The sequence below is a fragment of the Neophocaena asiaeorientalis genome, unplaced genomic scaffold (genome assembly GCF_003031525.2).
Source record: "Neophocaena asiaeorientalis asiaeorientalis breed wild unplaced genomic scaffold, Neophocaena_asiaeorientalis_V1.1 scaffold247, whole genome shotgun sequence".
Lineage (NCBI taxonomy): Eukaryota > Metazoa > Chordata > Mammalia > Artiodactyla > Phocoenidae > Neophocaena > Neophocaena asiaeorientalis.
Window position 1 is genome coordinate 308,076 of NW_020174930.1, and position 16,893 is coordinate 324,968.

Here is a 16,893-nt window from a genome sequence, read left to right on the forward strand (position 1 = left end):
CCACAACGGGAGAGGCCACAACAGTGAGAGGCCCGCGTGCCGCAAAAAAAAAAAAATTTGGTGCACTGGAGCTAAAGCAGTGCTGAGCAAGAAATTCATACCACCAAAAACTTACATTAGAAAAAAAGAAAGGTCTCAAATCAATAGTCTCATCTCTCATCTCAAGAAACAAAAAGAGCAGAGTAAAAAAACCCAAAGCAAGCAGAAGCAAAGAAATAATGTAAGAGCAAGATTCAATCATGTTGAGAAGAGAAAATCTAAGAAACCTGAACTTAATCCTTTGAAGATAGAAATAAAACTGATAAAACTCTACTATGACTGAAAAAAAAATGATACAAATTAATTCAGGAATGAAAAATATGATATCACTACACAAATACTGAAAGGATAATCAAGGAACACTACAGAAACTCTGTGTGTGTCACTTTGACACTTTATGTGAAACCAACCAATACGGACGTCAATATCACAAAGCCACAAATTATGAAAACTCAAGATAAAACAAAATCTAAATTTTTCTATAACTATTAAATACATAGAATTCATAGCAAAAAGCATTCCTGAAAAGAAATGTTCAGGCTCAGTTGATTGCAATGAAGAATTCTACATTTAAAGAATTAACACCAGTTCTACCCAACTTCCTCCAGAAAAGGAGGGAATCCTTTACAACTCATTTTATGAGGGCTGTACACAAAAACATGACAAAGACAAAAAGAAAACTAAATATTTATATCTCTCATGAATTTCCATTAAAAAATCCTCAAAAGCCTATTAGCAAATCAAATCCAGCAATATATAAAAACTAACATCACAACAAAGTGGAATTTATTCCAGGAATGCCAGGCTCATTCAACATTTGAAAATAAATTAATGTAATCCAACATATTAAACTAAGAAGAAAAATGACATGATCATATTAATGCAGAAAAGCATTTGACAAAATCAATTCCATTTTATGGTTTTTTCTTTAAAGTCAGCAAATTAGGAATAGAGAATGTCACCAACTTGATAATTGAAAACACAGCTAACATTGTACTTAATAATGGAAGACTGAATATCTTCCTCAAAATTAGGACTAAGGCAAAGATGCCCACCTTCATCACTCTTATTCAACATAGTACTGGAAGTCTACCCAGCACAATAAGGCAAAAAAAAAAAGGCATATAGATTATAAAAGAAAAACATAAATATATACCTATTTACATATGACATAATTGTCTATGTATGTACAAAAATCCCAGAGAATCCAGAAAAAAATAAAAACTTCCTAGAATTAATAAATTAATTCAAGTTTGCAGGTTATAAGATCAATACAAAAAAGAAATTATATATCTGCTACACACACACACACACGTATCTAAACCTAAAACCCTATGCAAAATTTAATTCAAAATGGATCAGAGATTTCAATATAAAATGTAAAACTATAAAATTTTAGAAGAAAAAGGGAAAATATTCTTAAAGAACTTAGTCTTGACAGAATACTCATAACAAATAGAAGATAAATATAGAACAGAAAACTGATAAATTGAACATCAAAATAAAACGCTCTGAGAAACACAATAGCAAGAAGATGGAAATAGGAACTTCCATGGTGGTCCAGTGGGTAAGACTCCATGCTCCCAAGGCAGGGGGCCCGGGTTCAATCCCTGGTCAGGAAACAATCCCACACGCATGCCACAACTAAGAAGTCCGCATGCCGCAACTAAGAAGTCCGCATGCCACAGCTAAGCAGTCCACATGCCACAGCTAAGGAGTCCACATGCTGCAACAAAGATCCCACGTGCTGCAGCTAAGACCTGGCACAGACAAAATAAATAAATAAATAAGATAAAAATAAATACAAGCTACAGACAGGAAAAAAATTGCAAACTATATATCTGACAGAGGACTTGTATCCCAATTATACAAAGAATTTTTTAAACAGTAGCAAAACAACTCAATTTAAAAATGGACAGGAGGACATTGGGCAGGCTCACACAGGGCGTACTTCCCAGAACTGCTGCCAGTGTCGTTGTACTAACAGTGAGCCACACCCACCCCCCACCTCTGCAGGAGACCCTCCAACACTAGCAGCTTCCATGGACCCCTGATTGCTGCTTGAGGAGAATTGCCCTGTGGATTTGACTGACCAACGATTATGCTATAAGCAGTTTCAGGTGACTGGCCCAGCAGGAGTAAGAAGAATTTATCTTCAGTATAAACTTCATTATTCTACAGCGTCTCTTCATTTGCCTGGGAGGTGAGAATATTGAGACTCAAGGAGATTAAGCAGTGGAGTACTTTCACTGCTCAAAGGTAATGATGCCATGACTTTCACGGAGTGTTGACCACCCTCATACACTGCTTTCTTCACCCAGGTGCTAATTCCTGCTCTGATGCTGTGTCCTTTCCTGCTGAGGAAACCAGAATCTACAGTGCCATGTGGATGAAAGGCTCTTGGTGCTCCAGCCAGGCGTCAGGGCTGTGCCTCTGAGGTGGGAGAGCCAACTTCAGGAAACTGGTCCACAAGAGACCTCCCAGCTCCACATGATATCAAATGGCAAAAATCTCCCAGAGATCTCCATCTCAACACCAAGACCCAGCTTCACTCAACGACCAGCAAGCTACAGTGCTGGGCTCCCTATGCCAAACAACTAGCAAGAGAGGAACACAGCCCCATCCATTAGCAGAGAGGCTGCCTAAAATCATAATAAGGCCACAGACCCCTCCAAAACACACCACAAGACGTGGACCTGCCCACCAGAAAGACAAGATCCAGCTTCATCCACCAGAAAACAGGCACTATTCCCCTCCACCAGGAAGCATACACAACCCACTGAACCAACCTTAGCCACTGGGGACAGACACCAAAAACAATGGGAACTACGAACATCCAGCCTGAGATAAGGACACCCCAAACACAGTAAGTTAAACAAAATGAGAAGACAGAAAAACACAGAGCAGATGAAGGAGTAAGGTAAAAACCCACCAGACCTAACAAATGAAGATGAAATAGGCAGTCTACCTGAAGAAGAATTCAGAATAATGATAGTAAAGATGATCCAAAATCTTAGAAGTAGGATAGAGAAAATACAAGAAAAGTTTAACAAGGAACTATATGGTATCATATCATCTGCAAAGACTTACAGTTTTACTTCTTCTTTTCTGATCTGGATTCCATTTAATTCTTTTTATTTTCTGATTACTGTGGCTAAAACTTCCAAAACTATGTTGAATAATAGTGGTAAGAGTGGGCAAACTTCTCTTGTTCCTGATTTTAGTGGAAATGGTTTCTGTTTCTCACAATTGAGAATGATGCTGGCTGTGGGTTTGTCATATATGGCCTTTATTATGTTGAGGTAAGTTCCCTCTATGCCTACTTTCTGAAGAGTTTTTATCATAAATGGATGTTGAATTTTGTCCAAAGCTTTTTCTGCATCTATTCAGATTATCATATGGTTTTATCCTTCAGTTTGTTAATATGGTTTATCACATTGGTTGACTTGCGTATATTGAAGAATCCTTGCATTCCTGGGATAAACCCCACTTGATCATCCTTTTAATGTGCTGCTGGATTCTGTTTGCTAGTATTTTGTTGAGGATTTTTGCATCTATGTTCATCAGTGATATTGGCCTGTAGTCTTCTTCCTTTGTGACATCTTTGTCTGGTTTTGGTATCAGGGTGATGGTGGCCTTGTAGAATGAGTTTGAGAGTATTCCTCCCTCTGCTATATTTTGGAAGAGTTTGAGAAGGATAGGTGTTAGCTCTTCTCTAAATGATTGATAGAATTTGCCTGTGAAGCCATCTGGTCCTGGGCTTTTGTTTGTTGGAAGATTTTAAATCACAGTTTCAATTTCAGTGCTTGTGACTTGTCTGTTTATATTTTCTATTTCTTCCTGGTTCAGTATCAGAAGGTTGTACTTTTCTAAGGATTGGTCCATTTCTTGCAGGTTGTCCATTTTATTGGCATATAGTTGCTTGTAGTAATCTCTCATGATCCTTTGTATTTCTGCAGTGTCAGTTTTTCCTTCTTTTTCATTTCTAATTCTATTGATTTGGGTCTTCTCCCTTTTTTCTTGATGAATCTGGCTAATGGTTATCAATTTTGTTTATCTTCCCAAAGAACCAGCGTTTAGTTTTATTGATCTTTGCTTTTGATTCCTTCATTTCTTTTTCATTTACTTCTAATCTGATCTTTATAATTTCTTTCATTCTGCTCACTTTGGGGTTTTTTTTTTTCTCTAATTGCTTTAACTGTAAGTTTAGGTTGCTTATTTGAGATGTTTCTTGTTTTTTGAGGTAAGATTGTATTGCTATAATCTTCCCTCTCAGAACTGCTTTTGCTGCATCCCGCAGGTTTTGGGTCATTGTGTTTTCATTGTCATTTGTTTCTAGGTATCTTTTGATTTCCTCTTTGATTTCCTCAGTGATCTATTGGTTATTTAGTAGTGTATTGTTTAGCTTCCATGTGTTTGTAATTTTCTTTACAGTTTTTTTTTCCTGTAATTGCTATCTAGTCACCATTGATAGCGTTGTGGTCGGAATACATACTTGATGCAATTTCAACTTTCTTAAATTTACCAAGGCTTGATTTCTGACCCAAGATATGATCTATCCTGGAGATCGTTCCATGAGCACTTGAGAAGAAAGTGTATTCTGTTGTTTTTGGATAGAATGTTCTATAAATATCACTTAAGTCCATCTTGTTTAATGTGTCATTTAAAGCTTGTGTTTCCTTATTTATTTTCATTTTGGATGATCTGTCCATTCTTGAAGGTGTAGTCTTAAAGTCCCCTACTATTATTTTGTTACTGTTGATTTCCACTTTTATGGCTGTTAGCATTTGCCTTATGTCTTGAGGTGCTCCTATGTAGGGTGGATAAATATTTACAATTGTTATATCTTCTTTTTGGATTCATCCCTTGATCATTATGTAGGGTCCTTCTTTGTCTCTTGTAATAGTCTGTATTTTAAAGTCTATTTTGTCTGATATGAGAATTGCTACTCCAGCTTTCTTTTGATTTCAATTTGCATAGAATATCTTTTTCCATCCCTTCACTTACACTCCGTATGTGTCCCTAGGTCTAAAATGGCTCTCTTGTAGATAGCATATATATGGGTCTTGTTTTTGTATCCATCCAGCCAGTCTATGTCTTTTGGTTGGAGCATTTTATCCATTTACATTTAAGTTAATTATCGATATGTATGTTCCTGTTACCATTTTCTTCATTGTTTTGTTTTTGTTTTTGTAGGTCTTTTTCTTCTCTGTGTTTCCTGCCTAGAGAAGTTCCTTTAGCATTTGTTGAAGCTGGTTTGGTGGTGCTGATTTCTCTTAACTTTTCCTTGTCTGTAACGGTTTTTATTCCTCTGTCGAATCTGAATGAGATCCTTCCTGGGTAGAGTAATCTTGGTTGCAGGTTTTCCCATTTCATCCGTTTAAATATGTCCGGCCACTCCATTCTGGCTTGCAGAGTTTCTGCTGAAAGATCAGCTGTTAACCTTATGGGGATTCCCTTGTATGTTATTTGTTGTTTTTCCCTTGCTGCTTTTAATATTTTTTCTTTGTATTTAATTTTTAACAGTTTGATTACTACGTGTCTTGGCATGTTTCTCCTTGGGTTTATCCTGTATGGGACTCTCTGTGCTTCCTGGACTTGAATGACTATTTCCTTTCCCATATTAGGGACGTTTTCAACTATAATCTCTTCAAATATTTTCTCAGTCCCTTTCTTTTTCTCTCCTTCTGGGACCCCAATAATTCGAATGTTGGTGCATTTAATATTGTCCCAGTGGTCTCTGAGACTGTCCTCAATTCTTTTCATTCTTTTTTCTTAATTCTGCTCTGCAGCAGTTAGTTCCACTATTTTATCTCCCAGGTCACTTATCCATTCTTCTGCTTCAGCTATTCTGCTATTGATCCCTTCTAGAGAATTTTAAATTTCATTTATTGTGTTGTTTATCATTGTTTGTTTTCTCTTAATTCTTCTAGGTCCTTGTTAAACATTTCTTGTATTTTCTCAATTCTATTTCCAAGATTTTGAATCATCTTTACTATCATTACTCTGAATTGTTTTTCAGGTACACTGCCTATTTCCTCTTCATTTGTTTGGCCTGGTGGGTTTTTACCTTGTTCTTCATCTGCTGTGTATTTATCTGTCTTCTCATTTTGCTTGACTTACTGTTGTTGGGGTCTCCATTTTGCAGGCTGTAGGTTCATAGTTCCCGTTGTTTTTGGTGTGTGCTCTCAGTGGGTAGGGTTGGTTGTGTGGATTGTGTAGGCTTCCTTGTGGAGGGGACTGGTGCCTGTGTTCTGGTGGATGAAGTTGGATCTTGTCTTTCTGGCAGGCAGGACTGTATCTGGTGGTGTGTTTTGGGGTGCCTGTGAAATTGTTATGATTTTAGGCAGCCTCTCTGCTAATGGGTGGGGTTGTGTTCCTGTCTTGCTAGTTGTTTGGCATGGAGTGTCCAACAGTGGATCTTGCTTGTAGTTGGGTGGAGCTGGATCTTAGCATTGAGACAGAGATCTCTGGGAGAGCTCTCGCCGATTGATATTACGTGGGGCCAGGATGTCTCTAGTGGTCCAATGTCCTCAACTTGGCTCTCCCACCTCATAGGTTCTGGCCTGACACCCAGCCAGAGCACCAAGATCCTGTCAGTGATATGGCTCAGAAGGAAAGGGAGAAAGAAAGAAAGAAAGAGAGAGAGAGAGAGAGAGAGAGAGAGAGTGGGAGGGAGGGAGGAAAGAAAAAGAAAGAAAAACATAAAGTTATTAAAATAAAAAATATTGAAATAGAAAAATAAAAAAGGTAATAAAAAAGAAGAGAACAACCAAACCAATAAACATATCCACCAAATATAACAAATGCTGAAAACTAAAATAAACATAAAAGTCAGAAACTAGTCAGTCGCATACAGCAAACCCCAAGTCTACAGTTGTCCCACAGTTCACTGCCTCAATTTTGGGATGATTTGTTATCTATTCAGGTATTCCACAGATGCAGGGTACATCAAGTTGACTGTGAAGGTTTAATCTGCTGCTCCTGAGGCTTCACAGAGAAATTTCCCTTTCTCTTCTTTGTTCTCACAGCTCCTGGGGTTCAGCTTTGGATTTGGCCGTGCCCCTTCATGGTGGTCACCCTCTGGAGTCGTTTGGGAAGTCTGAGTCTTCTGCCAGTGTTCGGTAGGTATTCTGTAGGAGTTGTTCCACATTTAGATGTATTTTTGATGTGTAAGTGGGGAGGAAGGTGATTTCCACATTTTACTCCTCTGCTATCTTGAAGGTCTTCTCCAGCCAATTGATTTTTGACAAAGGTGTACAGGCAATTCGATGAAACGACAGTCTTTTCAACAAATGGTGCTGAATAATTAGATATCTATAGGCAAAAAAAATCACAGAATGTTGACCTAAACACCACATCACATACAAATATTAGGGCTGTTTCTCTTTCTTATCATTCTCGTGTTCACTACAGTAGCACTTTTAATTCCCTTCAAGAACTTTTCCTTGCATTCACACCTTGGCTGTTTGCACAAGAGGCCTGGGTTTTAGTCTCTCTCAGCTTTCAACACACCTTCCTCACTAAGCTGAATCATTTCTAGCTGTTGATTTAATATGAGAGACCCATGATTCTTCCTTTTACTGAACACTTAGAGGCCACTGTGGGGTTATTAATTGGCCTAATTTCAATATTCTTGTGTCTCAGTGAATATGGAGGCCTGAGGAGAAGGGAGAGAGACAGGAATTGCTGGTCAATGGAGCAGTCAAAACATGCACAACATTTATCAATTAAGTTCATTGTTTTATATGAGTGAGGTTGTGGTGTCCCAAAACAGTTATAATAGTAACATCAAAGATCACTGATCACAAATCACCATAACAAATATAATAATAATGAAAAATTTGAAATATTGCAAGAATTACCAAAATGTGACACAAAGGCATGAAACAAGGAAATGTTGTTGGAAAAATGGCACTGATAGACTTGCTCAACTAAGGGTTGCCACAGACCTTCAATTTGTAGGCAAATACTTCAGGCAATGCAAAAACTATGTATCTGTGAAGCACAGTAAAGCAAAGTGTAGTAAAACAGGGTATGCCTGTATTTCCTTATTAATCTTCAATCTAGTATTCTATCCATTATTAAAAGTGTGATAGTTAAGTTTCCAACTATTATTGTTTGTTTCTCCTTTCACTTGTCTCCTTTCACTTAGCTTCTTGTATCTTACGGCTCAGTTGTTAGGTGTGTGTATGTTTATAGTTGTTATAGTATCTTTCTGATGGAGTTACCCTTTTGTCATTGTAAAATATCTCTTTATATCTAATAACATTTTAAAATTTAAAGTCTATTTTGTTTGATATTAGTATAACTTTCTTATGGTTGCTGTTTGTATAAAATATCTTTTTCCACCTCCTTACTTTGAACATTTTTATATCTTTGAAAGTAATGTGTCCTTAGACAGCTCAAGCTGGATACAATTCATCTTGGTTTTGTTTTGTTTTTTTTAATCTAGTCTGACAATCTTTACCTTTTGTCTGAATTATTTAGTTCTTTCACATTTAGTGTTTTTATTGAGATAGTTGGATTTTTGTTTGCCATTTACATTTTGTTTTCTATGTCTCATGTTTTTTTCCCTCCTCTATTCCTCTTTTATTGTTTTGTTTTGTAGTATGCGAATATTTTTTCATGTAACACTAAATTCCTTTAATCATTTTTTTCACTGTATTTTTTAGAGTTTATTTCTTTAGTTGTTGCTCTAGCCCTTACCATATACACCTGAACTTATCAGATCACTTCTAGTGATCAGTCTGTTCAAATTATCTATTTCTTCTTGATTCAGTTTTGGTGGGCTGTATGTTTTTAGAAAGTTGTCCATTTCTTCTAGGTTGTCAAATTTGTTGGCATACAGTTGTTCATAGTATTCTCTTATTTTTTTTATTTCTGAGGTATTAATTGAGATTTCTCCTTTTTCATTTCTTATTTTGTGTATTTGGGTTCTCTCTCTTTTCTTATTGATGAGCCTAGCCAGAGGTTTGTCAATTTTGTTTACCCTTTCAAAGAACCAGCTCTTCATTTTATTGATTTTTTTTTCTGTTTTTTTTTACCTCTATTTTATTTATTTCCTCCCTGATCTTTATTATTTCCTTCCTTCTGCTGACTCCAAGTTTATTTTGTTTTTCTTTTTCTAATTCTTTTAGTTGGTACGTTAGGTTGTTTGAGATTTTTCTTGTTTTTTGAGGAAGGCCTGTATCACTATGAACTTCCCTCTAAGAACTGCTTTTGCTGCATCCCGTAGATTTTGTATGGTTGTGTTTTCATTGTTATTTGTCTCAAGGTATTTTTAAATTTCTTTTTTGATTTCCTTGTTGACCCTTTGGTTTTTTAGTAGCATGTTGTTTAGTCTTCATGTAATCATTCTTTTCTCATTTCTTTTCCTGTGGTTGATTTCTAGTTTCACGCCGTTGTGGTCAAAGAAGATGTTTGAAAGAATTTCTATATTCTGAAACTTGTTGAGGTTAGTTTTATGCCCTAGTATGTGGTCAATCCTAGAGAATGTTCCATGTGCACTTAAAATGAATGTGTATTCTCATTTTTTTGGATGTAATGTCCTGAAAATATCAATGAAGTCTAACTGTTCTATTGTATCATTTATGATGTCTGTTGCCTTATTGGTTTTCTGTCTGGAAGATCTGTCCATTGATGTGAGTTGATGAGTGTAAAAATCCTCTTCTTGTATTGATCCTTTTATCATTATGTAGTGTCCTTCTTTTTCTTTATAGCCTTTGCTTTAAAGTTCATTTTGTCTGATATAAGTATTGCAACTCCTGTTTTCTTTCATTTCCATTTGCATGAAACATCTTTTTCCATCCCCTCACTTTAAATATATATGTGTCCTTTGCCCTAAGGTGGGTCTCTTATAGGCAGCATATTGTAGGCTCTTGTTTTTTTTATCCACTCTGCCACTCTATGTCTTTTGATTGGAGCATTCAGTCCATTGACATTTAAGGTAATTATTGATACATATGTATTTATTGCCATATTAAACCTTGTTTTCCAGTTGATTCTTTGTTTCTTCTTTGCTCTTTTTCTTTTTGTGCTTTGATGATTTCCTTTTATGCTTGTGTTCTCTTCTTTTTGGTTTTTTTGAATCTATTGTATGTTTTTGATTTGTGGTTGCCCTGTTTTTCAAGTATGTTAACCCCTTCCTATATCTGCTTGACTTATAGTCATATACGCTTAAGCACATTCTAAAAAAAAAAAAGAAAGAATCTGCATTTTCTTACTCTCTTTTCCCACATTTTATGATTTTGATGTCCTTTTTTACATCTTCATGTTTATCCTTTTGCTATTCCTTTTATTTATAATTGCTTTCACATATAGGTTTTTTTTTCTTTTTTCTCATTTTGATCTGTATACTGGCTAATTTAAGTGATTTAATTTCCAATTATTATTTCCTCCTTCATATATCTTCTTGGTTCTTTTCTATTTAGAGGATATCTTTCAATATTTCTTTTAGGATAGGTTTACTATTGCTGTATTCATTTAGTTTTTGCTTGTCAGAGAAATTATTATTTCTCCTTTTCTAAATGATAATCTTGCTGGCTAGAGTATTCTAGGTTGCAGATCTTTCCCTTTCAAGACTGAATATATTTTGCCACTCCCTCCGGCCTGCAGTGTTTCTGTAGAGAAATCAGCTGATAACTTTATAGAGGTACCTTTGTAATTAACTCTTTGTTTTTCTCTTGCTGCCTTTAGAATCCTCTCTTTAACTTTTGCCATTTTTATTATAATATGTCTTGGTGTAGATCTGTTTGGATTCATATTTTTGGGGACCCACTATGCTTCCTATATGTGGATATCTGTTTCCTTCTTTAGGGTTGGTAAGTTTTCAGCCATAATTTCTTCAAATACATTTTCAATCCCCTTTTCTCTTTCTTCTCCTTCTGGAATCCCTATTATGCATAGATTGGGACATTTTATACCATCTCATAGGTCTCTTATATTGCTTTCATTTTTTTTTTAATTGGCTTTCTGTCTGCTGTTTCGATTGGGTAATTTCTATTTTTCTATCATCCAGATCACTTATTCTTTCTTCTGCATTATTCATTCTGCTATTCATTGCCTTTAGTTCAGGTTCATCTCAGCAAATAAATTTTCTAATTTCGGCTCTTCCTTATAGTTTCTAGTTTCTTTTTACAGTAATATGCATTTCTGTCAGTAGCCTTTCTAAATTCCTTCAGTATTTTTATTACCTCCTTTTTGAACTTCGTGTCTATTAGACTGAAGAGGTTTGTTTCATTGTTCCTTCAGGGGAGTTCTCTTGGTCTTTTTTTTTTTTTTTAATTGTTTAAATTTATTTTTGGCTGTGTTGGGTCTTTGTTGCTGCGTGGGCTTTCTCTAGTTGTGGCGAACAGGAGTTATTCTTCATTGCGGTGCATGGGCTTCTCATTGCGGTGGCTTCTCTTGTTGTAGAGCACAGGCTGTAGGTGCACGGGCTTCAGTAGTTGTGGCACGTGGGCTCAGTAGTTGTGGCACATGGGCCTAGTTGCTTTGTGGTATGTGGGATCTTCCTGGACCAGGGCTTGAACCCATGCCCCCTGCATTGGCAGGTGGATTCTTATCCACTGTGCCACCAGGGAAGTCCTATCTTGGTCTTTTAACTGGGAGTGGTTCCTCTGCTTCTTCATTTTGCTTATATTTCTCTAAGTCTGTGAGTTTAGGAGAAACAATTATCTACTGTTGTCTTGGAGGGCTATTTATATATGGGAGCATCCCTTCGTAGCTTGTGTGGGCTTAATATTTTTTGGTGTGAAGGTTGTTTTTGGTTTGGATGCTTGCTATCTCTTTCCTCCATGTGTGCTGGCCATTATCCCCTTGATAGGGGGTGTGCAGTTATGCTGCCTGTGAATGCTTCCAGGAAGGAGGGGGTAGTGGTTGGCTCCCAGTTGCAGGTCCCTCAATAGTGGCGGCAGGTTGAGTGCACTCCTCAGGAGTTGGCATTGGGTCTCAGGACCCTTGGCAGTAGCAGCCAAGGTGGTCTGGGCCCACCTCTGGAGTCCGAGATGGCAGCTTTGGCTTGTGCCCACCCCCTGAGCTCATGTAGGCGGTGCCCTGCCACTTAAGAGAGCATGTGAAAAAAGAAGTTCCTATTGCAGGCCCACCCCTCTCCTTTCACACCACCCAATGGTGGTGCCCTGCCTTTCTGGTGGGCCCAGGCCACCCCCCATACTCCCTTGGTTGTGGCATACCACACCCTTGCCCCCTCAGGATGTCTCCATGCAGCCAACGCCAGTCTTCTCCCCTGGGTCTGGTCTCTGAAGCCTGGGCCTCAGCACCCAGGCCTGACCCACCCCCTCTGTCCCAGCTAATCTCCCCACCATTGAGGGCACTTCCCAGTGTGCAGAAACCTTTATTCTTTCACAGCTCCATCCAAGGGGCACAGGTCCTATCCCAATTCCTGTCTCTTTTTTTTCTTTTTTCTTTTGCCCTACCCACTTATGTGGAGATTTTCTTCCTTTTTGGAAGTCTGAGGTCTTCTGCCCATATTCAGTAGATGTTCTGTGAGAATTGTTCCACATGTAGATGTATTTTTGATGTATTTGTGGGAGAAGGTGAGGTCCATGTCCTATTCCTCTGCCATCTTGATCCGATCTCTTATGTGTATTTGTTTTAGTTTCCATGTTTAAAAAGCTAGAAACGGACAAAGTAGTGAGAGGTAGGTACTCATTACATGTATTCCTCACAAATGTGTTTGTTTCTATAAGAGGATTCAGGTCTTGTTACGTCACCTCAGTATGGCCTTCCACAGCCTCCCTATTTATAATGGCACTCTTCATTTCAAGCAGTCCGTTTCTTCCCTTGTTTTTTCTCCTAAGCACTTACTAGCTCTTCTTACTTCTGAAATTGTATTTCAAAATCTCCACTTATCTGTCCTATTTGAAAATTTGGGGGGCACTACATCTCTTTCCCACACTCTTTCTGCTTCCTTTGATGATACTTACTAATCATGATTCCTGAAATCAGCCCAACCTTTGATTTTATCATACTTTTGTCTGTGCTTCCCTAAGTGCTTATTCACATTAGTTGACCTGGTTAAAAGTTGTATCTTTCCTGCCTCAAACATAATAAGGCACAGACTAGGCATAAAATGGATATCTGAGAGTGAAAGAATTTTGATTCCCAGTCTTTTTCTCCTCCTAATTTGTCTATCTTTGAGCACTCTATCCTCAAGTTCTGCTCTTTTTCTTCTTATACAGTAACTCTTTCCAGGCCTCATCCATACCTGCAGTTTAAGCCTTTTACTTTATTCTAATGACTTGTGCCCCTTCAGGGCAGCTATATTTCAGTGTTATGGTCTCTTTATTCTCAAAATGGTTGAAAACAACTAAATTTTTTTCCCTCACAACTCAAATATCCTTCTTTTTCCCCTTCCATAATTATTTTGTCCTGGTAGCCTATTCTCATAACAGACAACCAGGAAATCACTTTAAAGTTCTGAATCATCTCTGTTATCCTCATACCAATCTTTCAATACTTCCTGACATTTTAGTTTTCCTTTGTACTCAGTATTTTCATGTCCTCACTGCCTAATGACATCACCCAAAACTAGAGCCCTGCTCTTTAATGCCTCAATTTTTCTTATTCCTAATTGGATTTAATTTTTACATAATGTATTAAATTCATTTTTCTCTGGGCTGACAAAATAACTTATGGCTTATAAAGCTGGGTTTTACATATAACTTCATACATGAAATTTAGTGACCATCAAATAAATTATGAACCCCTCTTACATTATCAGATGTATTTCTTTCTGTTGCCTACCCTGATGCCAGAGCTTATATGATCCAGTCTCCTTGTAAGTGTCACCCATTCATGTGCCATTCTTCCTTACATCACAGTTTTCATCATTGTATGCTTTCCCTATACAGCTACTTAAATTTTATATATTCATTAAATAGCTTAGCATGCCTGGCACAAGGGAGGGTCTTGTTAATTTTTGTTATTTTTGCAATATTAAGTTTTGGCTAAGATTCCTACTTCTATAAAATGATCATGGAATATATTAGCCTATTTTAATTTCTCCTTTTTTGTAATCTCCCAACTCATTTCATGGCTATTTCACAAGAAAATGAGACTTTTCAGACACTCAGTGCTAGATAACATACAGTCATTGAAAGAACACTTTTTCTTTCCTTGAAATTCACTAAAAAGTGTGGCCTCAGTTTTATTCTTCCATACTCAGGTTTGCAATGAAAATAAATATGATTACATTGTGGACTGGCTCCAAAGCCAGGTAGAGGAGAAGTAGTTCATATCAATTCACTCTGAAAGCACTATCTCAGATACAAATGCCCAGCTCAGGTTTCTGTTTCCCCCAGCAGTTACTTTTGATTAACATGAAATTCTTCAGTTACTTGTAAATACTTCTTTGCAAACGAAGCAACTGACAAAGGATTAATCTCCAAAATATACAAGCAGCTCATGCAGCTCAATATCAAATAAACAAGCAACCCAATCCAAAAATGGGCAGAAGACCTAAATGGACATTTCTCCAAAACAGATATACAGATTGACAACAAACACATGAAAGGATACTCAACATCACTAATTATTAGAGAAATGCAAATCAAAACTACAATGACCTCATTGTAGTTGATTGATACCTATCACCTCACACTGGTCAGAATGGCCATCATCAAAAAATCTACAAAAAATAAATGCTGGAGAGGGTGTGGAGAAAAGGGAACCCTCCTGCACTGTTGTGGGAATGTAAATTGATACAGCCACTATGGAGAACAATATGGAGGTTCCTTAAAAAACTAAAAAGAACTGCCATATGACCCAGCAATCCCACTATGGGCATATACCTTGAGAAAACCATAATTCAAAAAGATACATGTACCACAATGTTCATTGCAGCACTATTTACAACAGCCAGGACGTGGAAGCAACCTAAGTGTCCATTGACAGATGAATGGATAAAGAAGATGTGGCACATATATACAATGACATATTACTCAGCCATAAAAGGAAACGAAATTGAGTTATTCATACTGAGGTGGATGGACCTAGAGTCTGTCATACAGAGTGAAGTAAGTCAGAAAGAGAAAAACAAATACTGTATGTTAACTCATATATATGGAATCTAAAAATAAAAAGGTACTGATGAACCTAGCTGCAAGGCAGGAATAAAGAGGTAGACATAGAAAATGGACTTGAGGACACTGGGGGGGGAAGGGTAAGCTGGGACGAAGTGAGAGAGTAGCATTGACATATATACACTACCAAATGTAAAGTAGATAGCTAGTGGGAAGCAGCTGCATCACACAGGGAGATCAGCTCTGTGCTTTGTGACCACTTAGAGGGGTGGGATAGGGAGGGTGGGAGGGAGACACAAAAGGGAGGGGGTATGGGGATATATGTATACATATAGCTGATTCACTGTGTGAAGCCACTCTTCTTGGCCACCACTGTTGGCGGAGAGGCTGCCTATCACTGGGGGTGGAGATACATCTTCTGATAGGGATTGAGGAGGCCACTTTTGCTGGAGATGGAGCCAGTAAGGCCAATCCCACAAGAAAAGAAGACTCATCAGAATTTAGGCGCTCTGTGTCCCCAGTTTCATCAGGGTCTTCCACATGGCCCCACCCCAAATTACAGAATCCCATTCTTTCCCAAGCAATGCATTCACTTTAACAGAAGACATGCTGTGAGGCTGGGAGGTCAACTTGCATTATAATTCAGCCAATTGCTAGGCAAGGAATCAATTTTTGATTCTCAGAAATATCAGCCGTGTGGCTACAGGAGATATGGCTGTCCCTCAGGGCATTCGTAGACGCTCTTAGGTCACTTTATGCTGCACCTGAGCACCTGGAATTTGAATCCCAGAGCTCATCCTTTTCTTTCACCACTTTGTCCAACAACATTAGAAGCAACCAACACATTATATTCCTTGGTTTTCCAAAAATGTTCAAAAATGCCAAACACAGAGTCACTTAGTTCCTTTCTTCTTTTAAGTGGTTGATGAGGATATTCAATGCAGATGTTTTGCATATCTCTATATACTTTTCACACCATGGATTATCAGGGCTCTCTACTATGAAATGGAGTCATTAGCATCTCTAAATCTAGTCAGACTAGAGAGCCAATTCCAGAAACCCCAGAACCAATTCAGAAAACTCATCCTTAACATTTTGTTCTTCTAGTACTACTCCCCATACCCAAATCTTTACTAGTCAGGGTTCTCCAGAGAAACAGAATATATATAGCTATATGTAAATAGTGTACCATAGGAATAGTTCACATGATTACGGAGTTCAAGAAGTCCCACAATCCATCATCTATAAGTTGGAGAACCAGTAAAGCCAGTGGTATAATTCAGTCTAAATTCAAAGGCCTGAAAACCAGTTGAGTTGATGGTGTTAAGTCCCAGCCCTAGTCCAGAGGCTTGAGAACCATGGTCTAAGTCCCATTCTGAGTCTGAAGGCCTGATAACCAAGAGCACCAATATTTGTGGACAGAAGGTGGATGTTTCATGACAGTGTACTTGGCAATGATCTCTTATATATGATACCAAAAGCAGGGCAACAAAAGCAAAAAAATAAACAAATGGACTACATCAAGTTTAAAAGCTTTTGTGCATCAAAGGACACAGTCAACAGGTGAAATGATGTACAAATGACCAACAAGCATATGAAAAAATGCTCAACATCACTAGTCATGAAAATGAAAATCCAAATCACAGTGAGATATCACCTTACACCCATTAGGATGTCTAGTATCAATAAAACTGAAAATAACATGAGTCTTAGCTTGGGCCCTCATAACAGTATACCATAGACTGGGCGGCTTGTGTCAGCCAGTCTCATGGTCTAAAGGCTAGAAAGTCTAAGATCAAGGTCCCCACAAAGC